General features: G+C 36.2%; 1 pseudogene; it reads right to left on the reverse strand.

Annotated features, from left to right (window-relative positions):
* Window positions 1-4,208: 4,208 nt before the first annotated feature.
* LOC149141640 (ABC transporter I family member 17 pseudogene) overlaps window positions 4,209-24,826 on the reverse strand; it is an 84,356-nt pseudogene continuing 63,738 nt past the window's right edge.

Raw genomic sequence — 24,826 nt, forward strand, 5'->3', positions numbered from 1 at the left:
TATTTCTTCGGTCTGGAAATTTAGGTGTTCCTCCTTTTCATTCAATATATGGAGATGCCCCACCATTGAAGGAACTTGATATCTCTAAAGACAATCTTACAGAAGTAACAAACAAACCTGGTCCAAATCAAGACGTTTCTCTAGTTATTGGAGAGGGAGAAACAACTTGAGAATTGTTTAGTATTCCTCTCGTGGAGCTTAAAAGATGGTGTAGGAAAAATGGTTTATTTATTTGTGGTGGTAGAGAGGTAATTATTTCCCAATTTATTAGCTTATAAGAAGAAGAGAATCATAAGAACCAAGATCAAGATGAGGATGTTAGGTATGGATATATATTTGCAATCAAAGGGAAGCATGCAGGACAAACTTATGTTTATTTAAAATCGGTAGGGGGAAGGTGGAGCATAGGTGAAGAAAGAAAATCCATACTTGATTATGGTAAGGACTATATGTCCTTATCATCATCTACGAAAAATGTTAAGGAAGAATCATGTTTGTGGTCACAGGCTGAGGAACATGAGTCTGTGGATGCCTCTTGCAATGGAGCTTTACCAAAAAATGTTGGTGTGGTGATGGTAGTTTAACATGAGGTTCCCCCAAAAGTTCAAAATATTCTAGGCAATGTCAAGGAAAATTACTTTCTCTACTCCTTAACTCATATTTTTCCTCGCCAATGTTTTGAAAGACCAATTATCAAGATCATAGAATGATCTTCTCTTTAATGAGGAAGTCCAAGGGCTAACAGTTTAAGGATATGATAATTTTTTTTAAATCAGATAGTCTTATCTGACTTACAAGGACTTGGGTGTCAAACTCGCTACCAAGCCAATCTTATTCACATGTCAAAATGTTGAGTATGACTTGGGGCTAAGCTTAAGTAAGAGGAATTCACTTAATACTATTTAGTCAACGAAAAGAATCAAATTCAGAGTCCATTTGAATTATGATTCATGAAGCGTAATAACAGAGTTGATGAGCTTAATAGGGCTCATCCTTACCATGATTTATTACACTCAAATGGCATGAATTTCAAAAGGTTGAGATATGATATAAATCTTGGGAAATTTTGACCAACTAAGTAACCCAAACATGACACCTAACGTTAAACGTAGTAGTGTGAAATCCATTGTTTGAAGTATGGCTACTGAAGACAAATTTCGTAAATACTTTTAAAAATTAACATATAAATAATTTATAAAAGCAGGGCATTTCGTTTTCAATCAAATGTCAAACCTGATAGAAATTCAAGCAATAAGTTGCAATGACAATCCAAAATCGACAAGGCATATTGGACAAATGTTCAAAATGCATTAGGAACATCCTAATCCTACAGGGTTCTCATCTTAAAAAGCTGAAAATGTTACCTGTCCTGGGAAACATGGAATGTTAATCATATAAATTGATGAAAAGATAAAAAATTAATTGGTTGTCAGAACTAGCAAAAACAATGAATGATAAACGAAATGAAAATGGGGAAAAAATGTAGCATACCCACTCCATGAGACTGCCATTTTATTCCATAATCAATGTTGCCTAATACTAAGTAGGGCATTCAACTGGTGTCTAGAATTCATCCTAGTATCCACTTACAACCAACATCAACCATATCCTTCCATAAAGAAAAAAGTAAAAGAAAAAGAAGCCAAAAATCCCTTTTTCTGCTCAATGGTTTAAATATTTTGAAGCCTATATTTAAAAAGAAGATTCTCATACCAATATCCTTGCTTTCTTTGAAACTCTATTCAAATACATTACTTCTTCCAAAACGTTTACTTATAGTGGATTTTCATAATCCAAGTAATCAATTAAATGAAGTTCCATCATCTCTAGAGCAAGGGTGCTTTGAAATACACTTTCATCAAGTCATAACCGTATGGTTGAAGAAGAACGTAACCAATATCGAAAACCATTTCAATTTCCCTTTTAGAAGGCACTTATTGCTACCTACCGCAACTCTTCTCATCCTTCGCCAATAAGTTCCAATAAACGAAAAAATATATGGAATTCATCCCCTCCATTGAATGTCGATCATGTAATGTTGATAAATGGAATCTCATACCTGTCATCTTACGATGCAATTATATGATGCAATATTATGTGATGCAATTGAACGATTCAATATTACAATGCAAATTATTATGATGTGCCATCTTATAATGTAATCTTATCTCTTATCGATATGATGATGATGCAACCTTACACGATGTAATATTATCTTTTTAGTATTTTTGTAAAAGTCCCTCCCCTTCAAGCAAGCTTTATGTAGGTAGGAAAATGAATAAAAAAGACTCTAAAAATAAAATAGGTTTCGGTCTCACGTGATTTTTTCTTACCTTGAAGGTATAAAGGTTCTTGGCCTAATAAGAAATGTTTGTTCTTACCTTGAAGGAAGAAAGGTTCTTAGCCTAATAAAAAAAATTATATATTTCTTCTGTCCCCACCTGATGAAGTGAAAGCAACCGTTTTTTTGATAGAAAATTAACCTGAGAGGAATTCATTTCATAAAATTTCATTCTATTGATTTTTTTACAAATTTACAATTCATTTCATTAAATTGCGTTTTGTTTGTGATGGTGAAATAACTTGAGAGCTATGGGATGCTTTGCATTGGACAGCTGGTTGGGTTTTAGAGTCTCCACAATCTGCCCATCCACCAACAAAAATACAAGGTCCGCAATTCTCTAGACCTATTTCACGTTGTGGGAGACCATGATAATGGTCATCCCATTGTCCCTTCTTAGCTTCTCGATTGACTCCTTGATGAAACCATCTGGGAAAATAGACATAAAGATTTAAACCCTTACACTAGACAATGGTTCCATGTGAAAAATGTCATCCCTTAGACAAAACTGAGGGAAGAGATGAAGGATTATATCAATATTCATAGCTTCCTCACCAGTAACAGATTTGTATAATTCGATATAATTTTTGACTATACAAAAAATTTGGCTTAGAATGAGATGAAGCAACTTCTGAACATGTTGTGCAGTTCTGTAATTTCAGAGACACAGACAATGCAAAAGCAATGTTGGGATACAATATGGAAGAATATTAATCTCATACGTCTGTATTTCCAATACAATAAAAAGAACATACAAACATTCAAATGTTTGCATGGCTACATATATTTTGACCGCATATTTTGACCGCATTGTTTCCAAAATGCCCTTATATCCACCCTAGTATCCACATACAACCTGCATTGGCCATACCCTTCCGTAAAGAAAAAAATAAAATAAAATGAAACTATAAATCCCTTTTACTGGTCAACAGTTTAAATATTTTGAAGCCTATATTTAAAAAGAATATTCTCATACCAATATCCTTGCTTTCTTTGAAATTTTATTCAAATACATCACTTCCTCCAAAAACTTTACATACAATGGATTGTCATAATCCAATTCATCAGTTAAACGAAATTCCATCATCTCTAAAGCAAGGTTGCTCTGAAATCCACTTTCATCAAGTCATAAGGATTGGGTTGAAGAAGAAGGTAACCAATATCAAAAATTGTTTCAGTTTCCCTTTTAGAAGGCATTTATCGCTACCTACCACAGCTCTACAAGTGTTATCCATCCTTGGCCAATAAGTTCCAGTAAAAGAAAAAAGATATGGAAATCATCCCCTCCATTGAATGTTGATCATGAAATGCCGATAAATGGAATCTCATACCTGTAATATTACGATGCAATTAGATGATGCAATCTTATGCGATGCAATTCAATGATGCAATCTTACAATGCAAAATATTATGATGTGCCATCTTACAATGTAATCTTATCTCTGATCGATATGATGATGATGTAATCTTACACGATGTAATATTATCTTTTTAGTAATTGTGTAAAATTCCCTCCCCTTCAAGCAGGCTTTATGAAGGTAGGAAAATGAATAAAAAAAAATCTAAAAAGAAAATAGATTTCGGTCTCACCCAATTTTTTCTTACCTTGAAGGAATAAAGGTTCTTGGCCTAATAAGAAAGATTTTTTCTTACCTTCAAGGAATAAAGGTTCTTCGCCTGATATTAAAATTTATATATTGCTTCGATCCCCACCTCATAAAGTTAAAGCAACCCTTTTTATTTGACAAAAAAATAACCTGAGAGGATTTCATTACGTAAAATTTCATTCTATTGATCTTTTTACAAATTTACAATTCATTTCATTTGATTGTGTTTTGTTTTTTATGGTGAAATTCAGGAGCTCAATTCAAGGAACCTGAGAGGTGGGATGCCTTGCATTGCACAAGTAGTCGGGTTTCAGAGTCTCCACAATCTTCCCATCCACCAACAAAAAGATGAGGTTCGTGATTCTCTGGATTTGTTTCACGTTGTGGGAGACCATGATAATGGTCATCCCCTTGTCCCTTCTCAGCTTCCCAATCGACTCCTCGATGAAACCATCTAGGAAACTACACATAGCTCTAAACCCTTACACCAGACAATGGTTCAATGTGAAAAATTCCATCCCTCAAACAAAACTAAGGGAAGATATGAAGGATTATATCAATCTTCACAGCTTCATCACCAGTACCGGATGTGTAGAATTCGATATAATTGTTGAATATACAAAAAATTTGGATGAGAATGAGATGAAGCAATTTCTGAACATGTTGTGGAGTTATGTAATTTCAGAGACACAAATAATGCAGACATAGTGTTGGGATATTATATGGAAGACTATTAATCTCATACGTTTGTATTTTGAACACAATAAAAATATCATACAAACATTCAAATGTTTTCATGGCTACAGATATTTTGACCACATCATTACCAAAATTTCCTTATATCCACCTTAGTATTGACATACAACCTGCATTGGCCATACACATTATTGAAGAAAATACACATTATTGAAGAAAAAAATAAAAGAAAATGAAGCCAAAAATCCCTTTTACTGGTCAACAGTTTAAATATTTTGAACCCTGTATTTAAAAAGAAGATTCTCATACCAATATCCTTTCTTACTTTAAAACTTTATCCAAATACATCACTTCTTCTAAAAATTTTACATATATTGGATTGTCATAATCAAAGTCATCAGTTAAAGGAAGTTCCATCATCTCTAGAGTAGGGGTTTTGTGAAATCCACTTTCATCAAGTCATAAGGGTTTGGTTGAAGAAGAAGGCAACCAATATTGAAGACCATTTCAGTTTCCCTTTTAGAAGGAATTTATTGCTACCTATCACAGCTCGGCAGGTGGTATCCATCCTTGGAAAATAATTTCCAGTAAAAGAAAAAAGATATGGAAGTCATCCCCTCCATTGAATGTCGATCATGGAATGCCAATAAATGGAATGTCATACCTATCATCTTACGATGCAATATTATAATGTAATCTTATCTCTAATCGATATGATGATGATGCAATATTACACGATGTAATATTATCTTCTTAATAATTGTATAAAAGCATCTCCCCTTCAAACAGGCTTTATGCAGGTAGGAAAATGAATTAAAAAAACTCTAAAAAGAAAACAGGTTTCGGTCTCACCCGATTTGTTCTTACCTTGAAGGAATAAAGGTTCTTGGCCTAATAAGAAAATGTGTATATTGCTCTGGTCCCCACCTAATGAAGTGAAAGCAACCATTTTTTTTACAGAAAATTAACCTGAGAGGAATTCATTTCGTAAAATTTCATTCTATTGAATTTTTTTACAAATTTACAATTCATTTCATTCAATTGCATTTTTTTTTTGTGATGGTGAAATTCAAGAGCTCAATTCAAGGAACCTGAGAGCTGTGGGATGCTTTGCATTGCACAACTGGTCGGGTTTCAGAGTCTCCACAATCTTCCCATCCAACAACAAAAAGACGAGGTCTGTGATTCTCTGGATCTATTTCACATTGTGGGAGACCATGATAATGGTCATCCACTTGTCCCTTATCAGCGTCCCGATTGACTCTTTGATGAAACGATATGGGAAACTACAGATAAAGATCTAAACCCTTACACCAGACAATGGTTCCATGTGAAAAATTTCATCCCTCAGACATAACTGAGGGAAGAGATTAAGGATTATATCAATCTTCACAGCTTCCTCACTAGTACCGGGGATGTACAAAATTTGATATAATTGTTGATTATACAAAAAAGTTGGCTGAGAATGAGATGAAGCAACTTCTGAACATGTTGTGTAGTCCTGTAATTTCAGAGAGACAGACAATGCAAAAGTAGTGTTAGGATACAGTACGGAAGAATATTAATCTCATATGTCTGTATTTCCAACACAATAAAAATAACATACAAACATTTAGATGTTTGCATGGCTACAAATATTTTGACCACATTGTTACCAAAATTCCCTTATACGTTCGTCTTCACAACAATCCAGAGGACAACAACGATAGTGGTTTGTTGGATATCTATAAATAAATTCTAAGGACAGTTGACATTATTGGTCTGGTATACTCTAACATTGTTGGAGAAAATTCCATGGGATTTGATGTGATTTCAGGGTTAATCAACATTCTTGACCATGTTTCATTTCATAGTCGTGATTATGTGAAAGTGCAAACACTTGTTTTGAGACTTTATTGTAAAATATTCGATGAATTGTGTGGAGACACTGAGAAAGCTCTTGGACCTAAATTTTATGTATATGCTTTAAATTCCAAGGGCGTTGTCACTGTAATAGATAAATTTACCCATGTAATGAATTTTATTACTAGCGAAGATCTGAATGAAGGAATTACTATTCTGCGAAGAGCTTGGACTGAGGATAATAAGGCTTTCATTCAGCATATTAATTACGCAAGGTTGCTAGTTGATGTTGTAATTCTCTGTATATCTAGAGAATTTGAGATATCGGATGAGAAAGGTCTTACGGAGGGACAAATGCATGAAACCCAAGCTCAGAGGTGGCATAATTCATAGGCTCTTGAAAAGGGTCTTTCTCTTATAAAAGAAATACTCATTGAAGGAGGTTCATTAGCTGATATTCTGCAAGATATGGAGATAGTGAAAGAGTTGGTATGTTTAGACATTATAGCATGGACCATCAAAATTTTCAATTGCTTTGTGAGAAAGGATGCAACAAAATTGACCTTTGCATTCACTACAAAATTTTAATAATTGGATTGGAGATTATCCAAACCATCAAAAACAGAGGAGGGTCGCTATATGATATCGAACCTCTCTTCATACACTCACAAATAATAAATGGAATTACATCTATAAACACCCAGTTGAGGTTGTAGATATGATTTTCTAACTGCACGTTTATGGAGCTAGGAATTGAGAAACCAATTAAAGATCACAGATTGAGTAGATGATTCTCAGGTCCAGGTAAGGGGAATTAGATATTTAGTAACAAACTTTAAATTTTGATAACCTGTCGCGTGAACTGGGTACCAATTTGGGTGGTTTGGGAATTGTTTTACAAATTTTTCTTTCAATAATAGAATATAATTTGGGAAGTAGGGATCTTTACTAAATTCATGTGCTCACATTTCAAATTAAATCTATGCAGTGTTTTCATAGATATGTTCTTTTCATTCCATTTGTTTTGTTTAGTTACCACGCAATGATGAAATTTACTTATGAGTTTCATATGAGAGTAGTATATCTATGACATGCAGAAGTTGTATTAAGTTAGCGATGAGTGAAACCTTGAAAAGAGAAACCTAAAAAAACTGAAACTTACATTTAGCCGAGACCTCTACAATACATGTATTGATAGCAATAGCACCTCAAGATTGTTGGTGGGAGCCCTAGCCAAGGACACCCTCTGCGCCTGCACCATAGACAAATTACTAGTAGATCTGGTGCCTAGAGAGGATTCCAAATCTCAACCACCTTCTCATCTGATAATTTCTCACCACAGAGCGTCGACCCATACGTTATGTTATCCGTAATGCTTCCTTTGAAGTGGGATGGAATCTAGAACAACATGCCCACAGAGAGTTAGAGGGAAAGCACATTCATGTCATGGCTTTTGAGGAAGATGGAGTTGACCGATGGTTCCAGAGCCTGTTCAGTGCCCTCAGGAATGTCGACTTTTCGCTTCTGTTGGGCCCGATTATGCCCACCACTGTTCCCTTCCATATGTCCACCAACACGCCCAAAATAAATCTCGCCCCCTAGTCCATCGTCCTCTAAATATTTTTCGCCCTTATCTTCAGATGGTGATCACCATAGACCACAAACCCCTCCACCACATTTTCCTCGTCGATGCTGCGCAACAATTGCTGCTCATCTCCTTGAAGAAAGCAACCGAACATGTTGGGATTTCGGGGCACCAAACACGCAGCTCCACCAAAAATCCAACCCACCCACAGAGATATGGATCGGTGTTTCCATCATAGAAATAATATCGAAATCTAGCTCCACTAGAGAGATCTCGAACGGTGCTACTATCGCAAAAATAATGTGAAGTTGTAAAACAATGTCAATTATCAAGGAAGTATGTAGATCTATAGTCCCTAGGGTTTATCACCAAATCACTTAAAACTATAGTTACCAAATTCAAATTCAAGTTCGAATAATTCGATTCGGATAAAATTTAATTGTGTAAAATTCAATACGATAAAAATTCATGTATACATCTTATAAAGGGTAATATGTTGTTATTTTTTTCCAAAATAAAAAAAAATTAAAATTAAAATGAATTTCTTTTCAAAACAAAAGATACCTATTTACTTATTTCCCATATTAATCTTTAGTTTGGATTTAAAATATCCAAAAATAAATAAATGAGATAAAACATATCAAATTTATTAATATTAAAAATTAGGAAAATATATAAATAAAATCTAATAATATGAATAGTAAAAAATCAAAATTCAAAACTAAAATGTAATGTAAAAAATGAAATATTATATATTAAAAATAGGTTTAAGTGATCTCCACATACCAATAAATTTATATTTCAATCACTATCCTATTAAAATCCAAATTTATTCAATAATAAGTATGTAAATTAATTTTTATGGTAGATAAAAAAATTAACCTTTTAATTGAATTCTAGATAAACTTTCATTTTTTTTAATGAAAATAAATTTTTATGCTAATGACTATCTTCCAATACAATCATAAAAATAAAAATAAAAAATTATCTATATATATAAAACATAGCTTTAATTTTTTTTAAATATAAAACTTAAGCTTCATCGTAATTTCTTAATAAAAAACTCTTTAATGAGAAACTTGTAACTAGAATATTTTAAATATAAAAATGGTAAGGCTTCCTCGTACATGCTTGGATGAGATGGATGTTTATGTGGATCTATTCCACTAGATTGGTTGTCTCATCAAACAGATCCAGAAGTTGTTTCAGAGCTCCACCGCTTGCTGAAAAGGTGCTTCCATGTTCGATTGGGAACCAGATAACTAGTTACATTGTCAACTTAATTAATTTCATAACCCAAAATCTCTATATCATATTAAAATTAACGTATTATAATGCATACCTAACCGTACTAACGAATTTCCAAATTTTTCTGGCCAATATGGCCGAACTTGGTAACTATGCTCAAAACCCAAATTATCGCATGTGTTGCAGTCATGCCAACTTGAAGCCTTTGTTTGTTTCATATGAGCCTCATGTCATTGTCTGTAGATCAATTTCGAAAAGAATCTTTGCCCAAATGCTATTTTGACTATATAAGACCCTGGTTTGTAGAGTATTAGAGGCATATTATCCAATCCCCCACCCAATAAATAAAATAAGAAGTTAATTTTTTATATAGGGAAAGTAATGAATTCTGTCATTTAGGCTCTTCCTTAGATCATCCATATCGTCGCTACGCACCTCGTTTGATACATAAAACAAGAAGTAACATGATCAATAAATAAAATAGGAAGTTTCTTTTTTATATAGGGAAAGCAATGAGTTCTGTCATTTAGGATCTTCCTTACATCATCCATCCCGCCGCTACGCACCTCGTCTGATCCATCAAGTAAGAAGTAAGCCGATCAGTCATAACCTATGGTTGGTTTGTTCAATTGATCATAAAATATTCTTAGATGTAGGGTTTTCTATAATACCTTTGTTGATTAGGGTTGTTCATTGCTTTCGATAATTGAAACACCCATTTTTACCCATAGCAACGAACCTATTATGACAACATAGCAACCAAGTTGTTATGAAAATTTAGTGAAATATTTATTTATATTCATATCACTTTCAAAAGAGCTTTATTTCAGCCACTTTGGCACATCTTAAGCCTAAATAATTTACCATTGTTAGGCCTAGTGGATTATAATAAATGATTTTCATAACATTTCACACACTAAATTTTATTTTACTTAACATTTTTCACATTAAATTTTATTTTATGGAGTTTGAAATTTAGTACCGAATTTCTTCAAATTAGATATTAAAATTGATTTTCAAATAAAATAAAATGGTTATATCTTTTAATATTAAAAGTTAGTTTTAAGCCTCACCATTTTTGCAAGGCCTCCAACCGCTTTAAAGCCCCGCCATTTTTGCAAGGCCTCTAAGTGCTACTCAACCAAGGGGAGTCCTCCAAATCATCCCTATCAGTGGTGGCTACAAGAAAAACAAAAGAACTACCCCGCAAAACCTTGACCCAAATTCTACAACACTGAGGGCTCAACCTAGCGACGAGCGACTTGCAAATAGACAGAGGCGATACAAGCCCCGAAGGGGGGGGTGAGAACCCCTTCTACCGAAATGTAATAGTTGGTGAATCAAGCCGAAAAACTCAAAATCAGGTCAGTCCCCCTGAAACCATTAGCCCTAATAATGGTCCTGTCCTCGGAGCCCAATGGCAGGCAAGAAGTAGAGGACAATGTTTTCCATGCGTAATGGAGAAACCACAATTTGTAATCCCACTAAACAAATTGGAGAAATACCGCAGCTATATGAAGGATCATGAGGTGATATGAAAATTCGTGAGAGTCTCGATGACAAAGAAAGACCTAATAAAGTGGATCCAACAAAAATGGCATCCAAAAGGCCATATAGAAATCAAAGTAGGAGCCCGAGGATTTTTCATAGTAATATTCTCAAACCTGTAGGATAAGGAAAGGGTCGTTGAAAATGGCCCTTATTTTTACCACAATGCAAGGTTTTTCATGAGATACTGGGAGGAATGATATAACCTAGATAAGGAGCAATTTCTAGTAGCCCTTGTTTGGGTCCAACTCTTTGGCCTCCTAATGGATTTCTGGGACCCAAAAATACTAGAAGGCATCGGTAACTCAGTAGGAAAATTTGTTAAAATAGAAGAATCCACATGCAGGGGACGATATACCTCCTATGCTCGAATATGTGTTTACATGAATATTTCAGAGCATATCCCTGAATCGATAGAATTGGAATACCAAGAAGAAATATGGCAACAAACCTTGGATTATGAGCACATTCTATTTCGTTGTCGCTGGTGTCATGAGTATGGTCAAGTGTACAAAGCATGCTCGATGAACTAGGAGGGCCTGCCAGACCTAAAGGAGGAGCAAAATAACCCCACACAAGAATCAGACAAGGGGTTCAAAGGGGTTATACACGAGAAGAATACCATGAGAGTACAACAAAACCCAGGAAACCATAGCCCCAAGCAAAGGGAAAATAAGAATAGATACGAGGTGCTACAAGAGGAAGGAGAAACTTCATATGAGCCATAAAGAATGGAGAATCAGGATAGAGAGAAGGAGAACAGTCTAGTGAAATCAATGAACACCCTAAAGAGAAAATCCCAAATAGATCTGATAGAGAAAGAAGAGCAGGAACCAATAAATTTTACTGCAATGGAAGTTGATGCAACCAGAGAGGAGTTGAGAACAGAGGAAGTAGTCCTAAAAAGACTCCTGAATGAGTGGAGGCACCTTAATGAAAGATTCATTCGAGAGGATCAAAAGAAATTGTACAAAGAAACCTCTAGGAAAAACACAGTCCAAGTAAAGGAGGGAAGAAAAGGGGAAGAAGAAATCTACAAGAGTCAATCCAAATAATGGGAGAGATGTTGGTAAACACGGGAAGGGTAATACCACTCTTAGCGTTATTCCAAAAACTCAATAAATTTAAGTAATGATAGTGAACTCATGGAATGTAAGGGGCCTTAACAGCCGAGGTAAACAACTGTACTTACAAGATCGATTGAAAAGGGAGATGCCTCAAATAGTACTACTACAGGAAACAAAGGTAGCAGGAGAGAAAATAGAGGAAATACTCAGGAAACTGAAACCAAGATATGAAGCGGTAGCATTAGATGTGAAAGGAAGTGCAGGTAGAATCGCTATATTGTGGAATCCCACAAAGGTAATTGTTGATTACTGGATAAGAATGCTAATAATTTTGACTGGAATATTTGGCAACATAGGGACCAAAGAATGGATTATCATCTCGGTAGTGTATGGGCCTCATAATACAAAAGAGAAAGAAATATTTATCCAGAGCATTAGGAAACTAATTCAAATGCATACAGAAAAACTATGGCTAATAGGAGGGGACTTCAACCTGATAATCTCACTAGTAGAAAAAAAAGGCGGGATAAGAAGAGAAGAACCATAAATGGAGTAGTTCAGGGACATGGAGGAGTAGATGCAACTAGTAGATATTCCGACCATCAATGTTACTCACACATGGAACAAACGTAGAGGAGAAAACCACCAAATAACATCCAGGTTGGATCGGTTCTTGGCAACAGAAGATCTCATAAGTAGGGATGTATACTATGAAGTGTCACTCCTGCCTTGCATGGTATCTGACCATCTACCGATTAGGATGGAAGTAGACATGAAAAAAGGGGAGAACAAGAGGCCATTTTAGTTTGTAGCCTTCTGGCTATGGGACCCTGCCTTCCTAGATAAAATTAAGGAATGGTGGAAAGCGAACACAGAACAGGGGAGGAATAAAATGCATACGTTCCAGCTACACTTGAAAGAGCTCAAGGGCAAGAAAAAGAAATGGAACAAAGATGAATTTGGTAACATCTAACAAGATCAGGAACTACTTTAGACTAGGATGCAACAAGTCCAATAACAGATGATAACAAATGGCCACTCGGGATCCTTAGTGGAGGAAGAAGGAAAACTACTAACCATGATCGAAGAATGAAGGAAGAAAGAAGAGATATTGTGGAAATAAAAAACGAGAGTCCAATGCCTTCGTGAGGGAGAAAAAACACCTCATTCTTCCACAAATCTATGATACAACATAGACATTACAATTGAATATTCTCATTGATAGATCCCGGAGGAAACTGGTTAGTTCAAAATGATGAGATGGAAGATTTGTTGGTGAACCACTTCCAAAATATCATGTTAGAACCTAATCCTAATAGGTTAGAAGCCATAAATAATCAGGCATATCCCCTAGTTGGTAAGCAGGGACCAAAACCTATCCCTTATGATAGCTATCACCTTGGAAGAAGTGGAGGAGGTGGTCAAAGGACTGACAAAGAATAAAGCGTTGGGACTAGATGGATTTATGGAAGAAGTTTTCCAAGAAATCTGGCCCATTGTAGGAAAAGACATCCTAGAAGTAGTTGAAGAATTCAAAAGAAAAAAAAGGTACATCCTGCTCTAAAATCAACTTTCATAATCCTTATTCCTAAATATGATCACTCTGAAGAGCCTTAGGGGTTTAGGCCTATAGCTCTATGCAATGTAATCTATAAAATCCTCTCAAATATAATGGTAAATTGTCTCAAACCGATCCTCACAGCCTTAATCTCCCAAGAACATACTGGTTTTGTCAAAGGCCACCAAATTTTGGATGGTATATTTGTTGCTAAAGAGGCTATCCATTCCCTTAAGAATCTTAAATCCAAAGGGATGATAATTAAGCTAGATCTGTCGAAAGCCTATGACCACTTGAGCTGGACCTACCTCTAGAGTATTCTAAAAGCCTTTGGTTTGTATCCATGATGGATAAACTGGATCTATTCCTTTATATCGACTCTTGTGTTCTCCATCCTTCTAAATAGAGCACCCTCCGAGGCTTTCAACGCAACAAGGGGGCTCAGATAAGGTGACCCGATCTCCCCTTTCCTATTCATCCTAGTAGTTGAAGGTCTAGGGAGATATATCATAGCAAAATTTCAAGAAGGTCAATTGAAAGTACCACGTATGTGGGGAAATGATCTTCCTTTAACTCATCAACAATTTGTTGATAACATTATGATGTTCTGTCAAGCTACCCTCAGGGAAGCAAGGTCTCTCTTAGCTATCTTTCAAGATTTGATGGATGCCTCAAGAACACAAATCAATAAAGATCAATATGATATATTTTTCTTAAATACAACTGGTCAATACCAAGCCTTCCTGGCAAGAATAATGGGCTTTTGAATAGGAACCCTACCCCTGAAATACCTTGGGATCCCTTTAAGCCCAAACCCACTCAGAGTGGAAAATTGGAAGGCTCTCTTAGATAGGATTTAGGGTTGCCTTCAAAACTGGACCTTTCGAGCCCTAAACATGGCTAGAAAAGTCACGCTTACAAAGGTAGTGCTATAATACATTCCTATCTACCAGCTTTCAAGTCTAGGAGTGCCAAAAAAATGTATGCAATGACATGGAAAATATATTTAATAAATTTCTATGGCAAGGGCCTCAAACAGCAAAGAAATGGGACTCCTTTCCTGGAGTTGGTTAACAAAGCCAAAAAAAGAACGGGTCCTAGGTTTTCGATACGCTTACACTCTGAACTAGGTAATGGGGGTTAAGCTTTTGTGGAGATGGATACAGGGAGGCAAATACTTATGGAAAGAAATCTGGGGAAGAAAATATGGAATTCCTAAGATGATAGATGGAAGACTGAGAACACAGGTAAATACAAAGGGATTAGCTATATGGAACCTAGAATTAGAAAATATAGAATTGATAAGAAAGCATAGATTCTGGGAAATTAGGGGAGGGGATAAGGAAAGGTTCTAGCAGGATGCCTGGAAGCAGAGGGAATTTTTTTTAAGTAGACATGACCTAGTTGAAATATTCCTAAACACAAACCAACCAGCTAATCAAACAGTAAATAAATTCTGGGAAACAAAAGCGAGATCAACATGGAGAAAGTGGAAAAGGAGACAACACTGGCTAGAAGCACCAGATTCTCCCCAGTGGACAACCTATGAAAAAGAGTTTGACTCCAGAAGAATAACGAAATTAGAAGGAACGAACGTCACAAGGTGGGGATACAAAATCAAAGGAATGTTTACAATACAAGAAGGATACTACCCAAAAGCAGAACATCAACAACAACAAGGGATACCCATATGGGAACGAATATGGAAGCTGAAAGCAACCTTTTTCCTCTGGTTGGTCTTCCATGGTCGCGTTCTCACATGGGACCAACTCCAGAAAAGATGGATGTCGGGACCTTCTATTTGTCGCATATGTGAAGGACAAATGGAAACAATGGACCATCTACTGAACTCTTGAACCTATAGCAACATCCTATGGAAAAATCATGAAATTCTCTTTGGGCACTCGAATAGAGATTACTCAAACACAAAAATAACAATGGAAAACTAGAGGAAGAAAATCTACTAGATCCCCATCCTCAACAGAGCCTGGAACATATCTTTAGGATTTCTCCTTTGGGCGCTGTGGAAAGAAATAAATTGAAGTATTTTAAAAGACAAAAAAAATGGTAATGGAAGTGTGGAAGGTTATACAACAAAATATCTTCGAATCTATATTGGTAGAGAAATGGTACCCATAGGATTGGGAAGTAATGCCCTAGGAGATTCGAATAAAGGCAATGCTCAATCTAAACCCGCAAATGTTGATGCCTAGATCTTGGAAGTTGAAACCTTCCCCACCACAATCCCTATCATACTTTGCTTACCCTCCTCAGGAATTCATAAAGCTGAACTTTGACGGAGCTACCAAAGGAAATCCAGGAGAAATAGGATTCAGAGGAGTATTCAAAGACCGCCAGGGCCATACAATCCAGCTATTTACAATGGACTATGGAATTGTGAGCAACAACGAAGTAGAATTCCACGCACTCAAATAGGGATTGGAAATTTCTAGAAGAGAAAGATTTAAGAAGCTAGTGGTGGAAGGGGACTCCACATTAGTGATCGACACAGTGAAAAAACTTCAACGGGAACCTAATGGGAAAAAATAAGAAAGCGTTGGAGAATGACTATATTAGTATATGATATAGGAACCCTCATAAAAGGGATAGAATACCATATTTCGATACATGTTCATCATTCAGGGAATGTGATAGCTGATTTCCTAGCAAATTGGAGATGTTGCAATCCAGGAAACAACCTAGATATCCTTGGGAACAAAATAAACCAAATAGAAAAAATGAACATTTTGAGGGAGATCTTGGGAAAAGACAAGGAAGGAATACAAGACCCTGGATCGGGGTTTGAAGGGAGATTAGATCTGGACAAGGATCATTCACATGGTTGAAGGACACACGATGACGGTATGTGGATGGCCCATCCAAGGACCCCACACGAACGTGAAAGAAGGCCCCAAGAGAATGAGGCATATGGAGGTCACCATGGGAAGACAAAAGGGTTGGCGGGTGAAATTTCAAGCTAGAAAGGTGGCGAGGATTGTTGAATTCATGCAAAGTGGGAGAAGGGAATGTGAGCTAGGTAACAAGGTTGGAAGACGAGAGGAGAACCAAACCTACAAGAGAAGGGGTCGTCGTTGACACTTGGACTTGGCCTTCATCACACTCGAAAGAGACTAGTATGTAACTCGTGCCTACCTAAGTCTCAATTTGGAATCAAAGTTGCAAAATTGGAGGCGTGTTAGGCACAAAATGAGGGGGTGTCAAAAGTTCCTGGAAAATGCTGGTCCAGTTTCATGTTGTTGATGTCTTGTTTCTTAATTACTGTAAGATATGAAACAATACGATAATTTTGGGTCATTTTCCTTTTGTTAATGCCTGGATATGTATTGGATGCATTTTTTGGAAGGCTTGGGGGGGAGGGAGAGGACCTATGGAGGGTTTGGAGGGACTCTCGGGTCATCGGAAATGAAATTGACAATTTCCACAGTGAAAATCAGTAGCCTGCGATTGAGAAGAGGCTATGGCTCTTTTAGCAGCCTTCAAGGGTATGGTAGTCTCCAAAACTAGTTGGGAGTGCAAGGAGGGTATAAGATTGGAAGATAGGTTCAACCTAGCTATCTCGGGTAGTGGGGGGCATGAAAACCCCATGGGGTAGGGAAGGGATGCAGGGGATTAGTAATTATAGGAAGAATGACTAGCGCTCCACAGTATGGAAACCAGGTAATCCTGAGAGGTAGTAGGTATCAGTAGGGAGGAGAGGGTCTAGAACCCCATAGCAACTCATAGGGCTACCAGGGAAATCATTCCCTAGAATAAATGGGGGCATGAGTCGTTTTAGGGCTGAAAGGCTAGCTGGGGGGGAATTTTGTGTTGGCATCTAAACTTTATCTTATACATCCTAAATCAAGGTAGACGACAGGGGCAGGCCAAAACTCTTAAAGGAAAGAGGGAGGCGTCGGGGCAGCTCAACTTTAGTGGGTCTACATTAGCTAATGAAATGTAGCCTAACCCTTGCAATTCTTACTATTGTCACCCCATACCTTATCTTCCAGCATCTCGGAGAGGAGCTGAACCACAGTTTGGAACCCTGTATGCGGATCCTAAGGGGGGAATTAAGCAGAGGGAATCCAGTCTCTTTTTGGTATGTGCAACAAGGACCAAGGAAAGACGAGAAGGGAATGGGGGCCAACGGGTTGTCGAAAGAAAATTCGAAGTTGTTATTATGTAAAAATGAATTGTAGGGAAAGGCTGAAGGCCATGAATGAAATTTGGATTGGTTATAATGTCTGCACTTATGTTAACATTACAGGGTTATTTTGCCACCATTTAGACTCTGGTGCTTTGAAGACTGGAGTAGGTAAGAACGAGTGAGGGGTGGGGGATGAAAGTATTGGAGAAGGAAAATATTGTGAAGGTAGAGGTGAGGTAGTGAAGAAAAGGAGGCCACCGAGCTGGAAAAATTGCATAAAAGAAAATGAAGGCTCTGGTGGCTTTGGCGAGCAAAATCCAATGAAAAAGGGGAAGGAAAACAGGTGAGGAAAGCATGCAGAATCTAATGCATGCATACCATGCATGTGCTCTAGCACAGGTAAAAAATATAATATCAACTTGGGAGGAAGAGTTAAATGCTAAGGTGGGAAATGAGGTGCTTCCAATGGAAGACTGGGAGACACTACTCATTGATCCCGGGCATACCATAGGCTGTCAAGCACTGTTCAGATAGACCATCCAGTAGTAATGGGTCATGAAGAACTTGATGGCTAGGGAAATGACAATATACAAGGACACAAAGAACTAGTGCAAGCTCATTAGAAGGAGCCAAGTCTAAAGGATATACAGAAGGATATTCAAGCAGTGCAGGTACAACAATACCATCACAACCTCCATTTTGGGTGAATTGAAAAAGAAATCCAAACCTTGTTGCAGAACGAGGTGGTCAGGTCGAGTGCCAAGGACCCAACTCCCATTGAGTCATCTGATTACTAATGCAGAGTAGTATAAAGTAAATTTTGTTTTTATGACAGATAGCATTTACTTTATGAGTCAAAGGATTAAGTATATACTAGATACAATAGAAAACTTAGCATGGATGATCATGATTAAATTGTTTAAATTTTGGACAGCTTATGATGCTGATTGGTGGCCAACAGACCTAGTTTCCCTCAGGCAGGTTGAGGCCACCAGATCTATTTTTGTTACCTACCTATAAATAATTAATAGAAAAGGAAGTACTACCAAGCTTACACAAAAAAATATATTAAAAGTTAGTTTTAATTTTCAACATGGTGTAGATTAGTTGATTAGCTTAAACTTCGATTAGTTTAGTGTGCCATGTGACAGGAAATGTGGGTGCACATGGAGGTGATTGTGGTAGTGGATAGAACCGATCCATGTCACATAAGTACAAGCTCGCTATAGTTGTTAATTCTGCCATATACAAAAAATAACAATAATAATAATAATCTTATTTTTTAAAATTTTATTGAATTAATTATTTATCAAAATTAGATGTTATTAAAAGAACATGATTTTATTGGAGGTAGTTTAGTTGATAGAAATAAGAGAAACTAGTTTTCATGTAAGCATTTTATAAATTGTATATCCACTCAAACACTCATAATAAAACAAGCCTTGACCCCACTCAAAATGCCTAAAAGGAAACTCTCAAGAAAGACACCCAATGTCACCTTGGCGGCCTTCTCTTACTCTTTAGACTACAAGAAGGATATCCTTGTCCAAGGGGGAATGCTTAAAGATCGAGCTAAGCTAGGTCATTGAGTAATCAAGGGGAGTTCCTTAGCGAAGACTAGTTATTTGACACTACTCACTCTCAAACTAAAAAGTTATGGATAAGCGTGAAAATAGTCAAACAAACCATGAATTATTAACAAATTTTGAATGATTTTAATTAGACAACTATGCTTATTCATGCAATGAAATTATACTTGAAAAATGGAAGATAAAGATTTTTCAATTAACCATATAACATGAGATTCTAGTGAAGCATATATATAATGGCACAAAAAATAGAAAATGAATCATAAATTGTCCATACAAGTAAGGAATTAGATCATTCATTCATCTTATTCATGAGCATTGGAGATTGAGAGTTCATTATCATCATCAAGAGACCATTCCAAAATTAAGAGATCATACACCAATAATATTAACTATGTTTGGGACGGAAAAGAGTTATGTGTTTGTGATGATAAATAAAGGAAATATTCAAACTTGTCATTGTTTCTAAGGAAAATGAAGACAAAAAAGTTGAATGTGGACTGCTTACACATTTGTAACATTCAAATGTCATCTATTTATCATTAATTTATCACCATTTATAGTTGGGTAGTTTGTAACCATTGAATTGTGATCCAAACGATGTATTTGTAACATTCCAAAGTGTCTAATTAGAACCAATGAACCATGATCAATACAATTAGATTGTGAGCACAATAACCACTATGTATTTAGAACAAATTTCCATTAAGACTAGTGATAAATGTAAGCTTTAAAGCATCCCTCAACAATAAGAAATTCCATATGTCAACATTAAATATTTAAGAATTGTGTGCAAAGTGCACCAATAGTAGCACTATTGGGCTTCGAGCACTATCTCGTTATGTGTGTTACGATGTGGCATTTCAAATTAGAAAGTGATCGTACATCTACAAAAAGACAGACAAGTAAACCATCAAGATAGCCTTAAAAATAGTGAATTGTTAGCCTTATGAACCAAGTCATTTCACGTTCCCATGCATTGATTTTTGTAAGGGTGTAGTTAAAATGTCAAATGTGTTAAAAAATGTAAGAGTAAATGTATCCAGAACAAAATTTGACCTTGATGCAAATTTGTAAACCCTTTTTAGAATTATTTATAAAGAGCTTAAATGTCAAGGTGTTTCATACATTCATGTACTAATGTGAAGCTTAAGAGTGTTTACTATGCCATAGATATGTTACCTAGATATGTCAAATCCAACATGAACAAGTAAAATCATGATATTGTGTTAGTCAAGTAGAAAACTAATCAATTTTAATTTATGTTAATCATTTTTAATTTTGTCACTTATTATCTAGTCAGAGATTTTAGTTCTAGACCAAATTATTCATTTAAGTGAGTCGCTTTTAGTTGAGTCACTTCATATCTAGTCATATATTTTATCCGTAGACTAAATTAGTCATTTAACTTAGTCGTTTTCAGTTTTGTCACTGAAAATTTCTCAAATTTAGTAGTAATTCACTTGAAATAATTGTGGTGACTAACTTTTTTAGTCACGTAGTCACTAATATCTCAATTTGTACCAGTGATTGCACTACCCAAACAAATTAGGCCTCTGTAATGGAAGAATAACCAGATCATAAGGTTCCTATTTAACCTATTCTAACCATCCAATTGAGTCAATGGTTACATCAATATCATTTATATTTATAACATAACAAGTTATCACAACATATGAGATAAAGGAATCTCAATCCAAAAAACACAGTGCACAATTAAAATGACTAACATAAATGACTAATTTGTATTATTGTAGTACTTTTTAAGTAGTCACATTTGTGTTCCTAAACTAAATTAGTCATTCAAATTAGTCGTTTTTAGGTGCATTACACATTATCTACTCGTATATTTTAACCCGATACTGAATTAGTCATTTATGTTAGTTGTTTTTAGTTGTGTCACTTAAGATTGCTCATTTTTGGTAGTATTTCACTTGGAAAAGTTGTGATGACTAACTTTTTTAGTCACTTGGTCACTAATTTCATCATTTTTTACTAGTGCTAGTTTCTCCTGTGCCTATATGATTTGGTCATTGTCTTCCTTACAACTCCTTATTTCTTCCTTTTAGCTTCTTAGTGTATTTCCCAAGTCGGGAGAATGCCCAACACCATTCTGCTCATCTAACCCATTCTACCATATTACTAGTCATCTTTGATATTCTTCTTGCAAGGTATCATGTCAACTAAACCAAATCACAATAAACTAATGTACCTTAGCATAATTCAGGGAGGATATCTCATCCGCAGATTAACAAATCAGCATAATACATGTTTAACATAATCATGACATCATATATAAATTTAACACATAATCATATAACCATATAGCCATCATTCTAGCTAGAGTCCAGTCATCAATGCATGATCATGTTCACTACACGTACCATGACCTCAGGCATGATAACAACCACCAAATCGCTATGCACTTGACCATATGTGAACATTAACGTGCATGAGAAATGCATAATAAACCATACACTCATGAAGACATACTACACAACAACACCATCAACTTTCCATGGCGACATCACTACAACCATGACACATACCATACCAATCCAACAAGAACATGGTCCTACAACACAAGAAACACATATGCAACTCACATTAATGCATGACCAACACATAACCCATCCATTCCGAGGGGTGAACCATTCTCTGATACCACCCGGTAATACCCTCCTACCACATCTACCAAAGTAACCATCCAACTAAGGTAAACATGTGATGAGAAGTCACTACGATATGATAAAACTTCCTAGGTCACATTAAGGAAGTGGAATCGATAGAAACACACAATATATACCTTCAACATTGGTAATAGGACCCCAAAGAACCAACCCAACCTTTCTGCTAATTGGGCCTTGGGTCTCACTAATATTTTAGACCACTTAACCCCCTTACGCTCCCATGATATGGGCATGACAATGTCCGAGAGGTTCTGGATGCTCTCATGACATGGCATGTTGACATCCATGGGCTATTTTTTTCATGTTGTGCCAGCATCCCTAGGATTTGAGTCACCTTTTCAAGTCTAGAGTCCAAGTCACTTCCCAAAGTTGTATGACACCTTCAAAAGAGAAAGATAAAAAATAAATGATGATACAATTGAAATTACTTGAACAAGCCCTTGACTGGACCCCTACTAGCCATGATAGACATTTTGTCAAACATATCACGAATATGTAATATACATGTGTAAATAACAAACCAAAGCATAGAGGTCTCATACTCATTTGAGAATCGCTAGGAAGCATTGATTCCTCAACACATTAGCTACCATTTCATCGATTAGGTCATAGATACATTGTTCATTCATTTACAATTGAAAACATGATGAGAGCCAAACATAGCGACTGTCATAATACATATTCATAACCCGCATAATAGGGATAGAAATACCAAGGAAACAACAACCGTGTAATCCACATATAAACAAATACAATACTCGTAAAATAAAAAGGAGAAATTACCTCATATTAATGATGCAAATATCAACCAGTTGTGGGACTTCCACGAACCACCTGACCATAGACATGGCTGAACCAAAACTCTCTTCAGCCAGTCACCCTCATGTCATATTCCAAGAATGAATGTGGGATCTCATAAAACACATCATTCCAAAACTATCCAAGGCTTCCATAGGCCAACCACCTCAACCCATCAAACAATGATTCCACCTCATGGTCATAAATCACAAAACCATCATCAGATTGGTCTCTACACAAGCCTTCTATGGCTCTGGAGCATTTGTTCCAACCAAGGCTTCCAGGACTAGTAACTCAACCCATAGCTTATTCTGGGCTTCCAGAGTGTTTGTCCAACCAGGGCTTCCAGGATTAGTAACTCAACCCACCTAGGGCTTCCAGAGAATTTTTCCAACCAAGCATTCCAAGACTAGTAGCTCAACCCAAGTTGTTACAGGGATTCTAGAGCGTTTGTCCAACCAGCGCTTCTAGGAACCAATAACTCAACCCAAGCTAAGGAAACATGAGAACCAACCAGAAAAATGAAGAAATAAACCCACAAAACCATGGTTATCCAAGAAATGTTGAGGCTAGGAAAATCCACAATCAATCCAAGAAATCCTTCATGCCAGTGACAGATCATGACCAATAAACCACATGCATATGCCATGCATGCCAAAACTAGTAACGAAAACATACATGCAATTGGGTACCTACAAGAAAAACTTGTTGTAGCTATTGATCCTGATGTCTTGCTTCCCTTTCCTACTCTTCCTTTTCCTTCTTTCTCCAAAACTCCAAGTATGGCACACCCTCCAAGAGTGATCCAAGAAAATTCTAAGTGTCCAAGAGTGAGAGAGAGAGATATATATATAATGATGAGAGAGATCCAAAACTGAACTAACAAAAGGTTACAAACCAATCCTCAAAAGAATTTTTATTAATTAGGCCTCTATTTTCTTCATTTTCCATTATTTTCCTTCAATTTCCTCCTCACATGAAACCTGTGACCTTTCACCTCCATTTTCTCCTAATGTATATTATTTTCATAAATAAATGTGCCAAAAGTGCCATTTTCCTTTCCAAATCCTTTGTCATTACATTTGCCAATTTCCTTAACCATTAATCAACCATCACTGATCCCCATCACTATTTTTTTCCCAACATTCAGCTTGGAATAAGTTTTCTATCAAGCGTGGTTATTATTCTGTCTTTATTAACTTTTATTACATGGAATTTTCACCAGGGTTGTTACACTTCCCTTTAAAATAATTTGGCTGGCCTAAAAATAGCTTGAATAATCTAGTTGATTGGATAACACATATCTTGTCTAGTTTTCACAAGATACATTAATGAACCCACCAGCTACCGATTAATGGTAGCCTCCACGACTTCACCTGAAGTAGCATATTCTTTCCTCCAACTAGTTGTTAGGAGTGTCTCCATGGGTTTGATACTCTCCATGTGGAACTTCTTCAGTATCTCATTTACATACTTTCATTGAGAGACAAATAGTTCCCTATCTCCTTGCCATAATTCCAATCTAAGTATTGCATGAGTCCCATGTACTTCATTTCAAATTCTCTTGCAAGGTCCTCCTTGCAATATCTGATCAACTTATCATCACCCATTAAAATCAATTCATAAAAATATAATACAATGATCAAAAATTTACCTTCTACCAAAATGTGATAAAGGTTTGCATCTGCTTCACTCTTGATGAAGTCAAAACTATTGAGATAATTGTTGATCCTAGTGTACCAAGAACGTGGTGCTTGCTTGAGACCATATAAGGATCACTTGAGTCTGCACACATGTGACTCTCGATCAAATGTCTAAAAACCTTTTGGTTGTTGAATGTACACCTCCTCCTCAATAATTGCATTGAGTAATGTTTTCTTTACATCCATCAGGTGGATATTCCACCCCATCTGTGTAGATAAAGAAATTATAGATCTAATGGATGAATACATTGCTAAAGGAGCAAAGGTTTACTCATAGTCAATTCTTTCAACTTGAGAGAATCCCTTGGCCATAAATATGGCATTATAATTCTCTGCTCTTCCATCTTTCACATGATTTACCTTGAGGAACCATCTTGAACCCACTAGTGATTTATCTATTGGTCTTG

The sequence above is a fragment of the Pinus tabuliformis genome, chromosome X, assembly GCF_031772625.1.
Source record: "Pinus tabuliformis cultivar Carrire ecotype Pingquan chromosome X, CPIR1, whole genome shotgun sequence".
Taxonomy (NCBI): Eukaryota; Viridiplantae; Streptophyta; class Pinopsida; order Pinales; family Pinaceae; genus Pinus; species Pinus tabuliformis.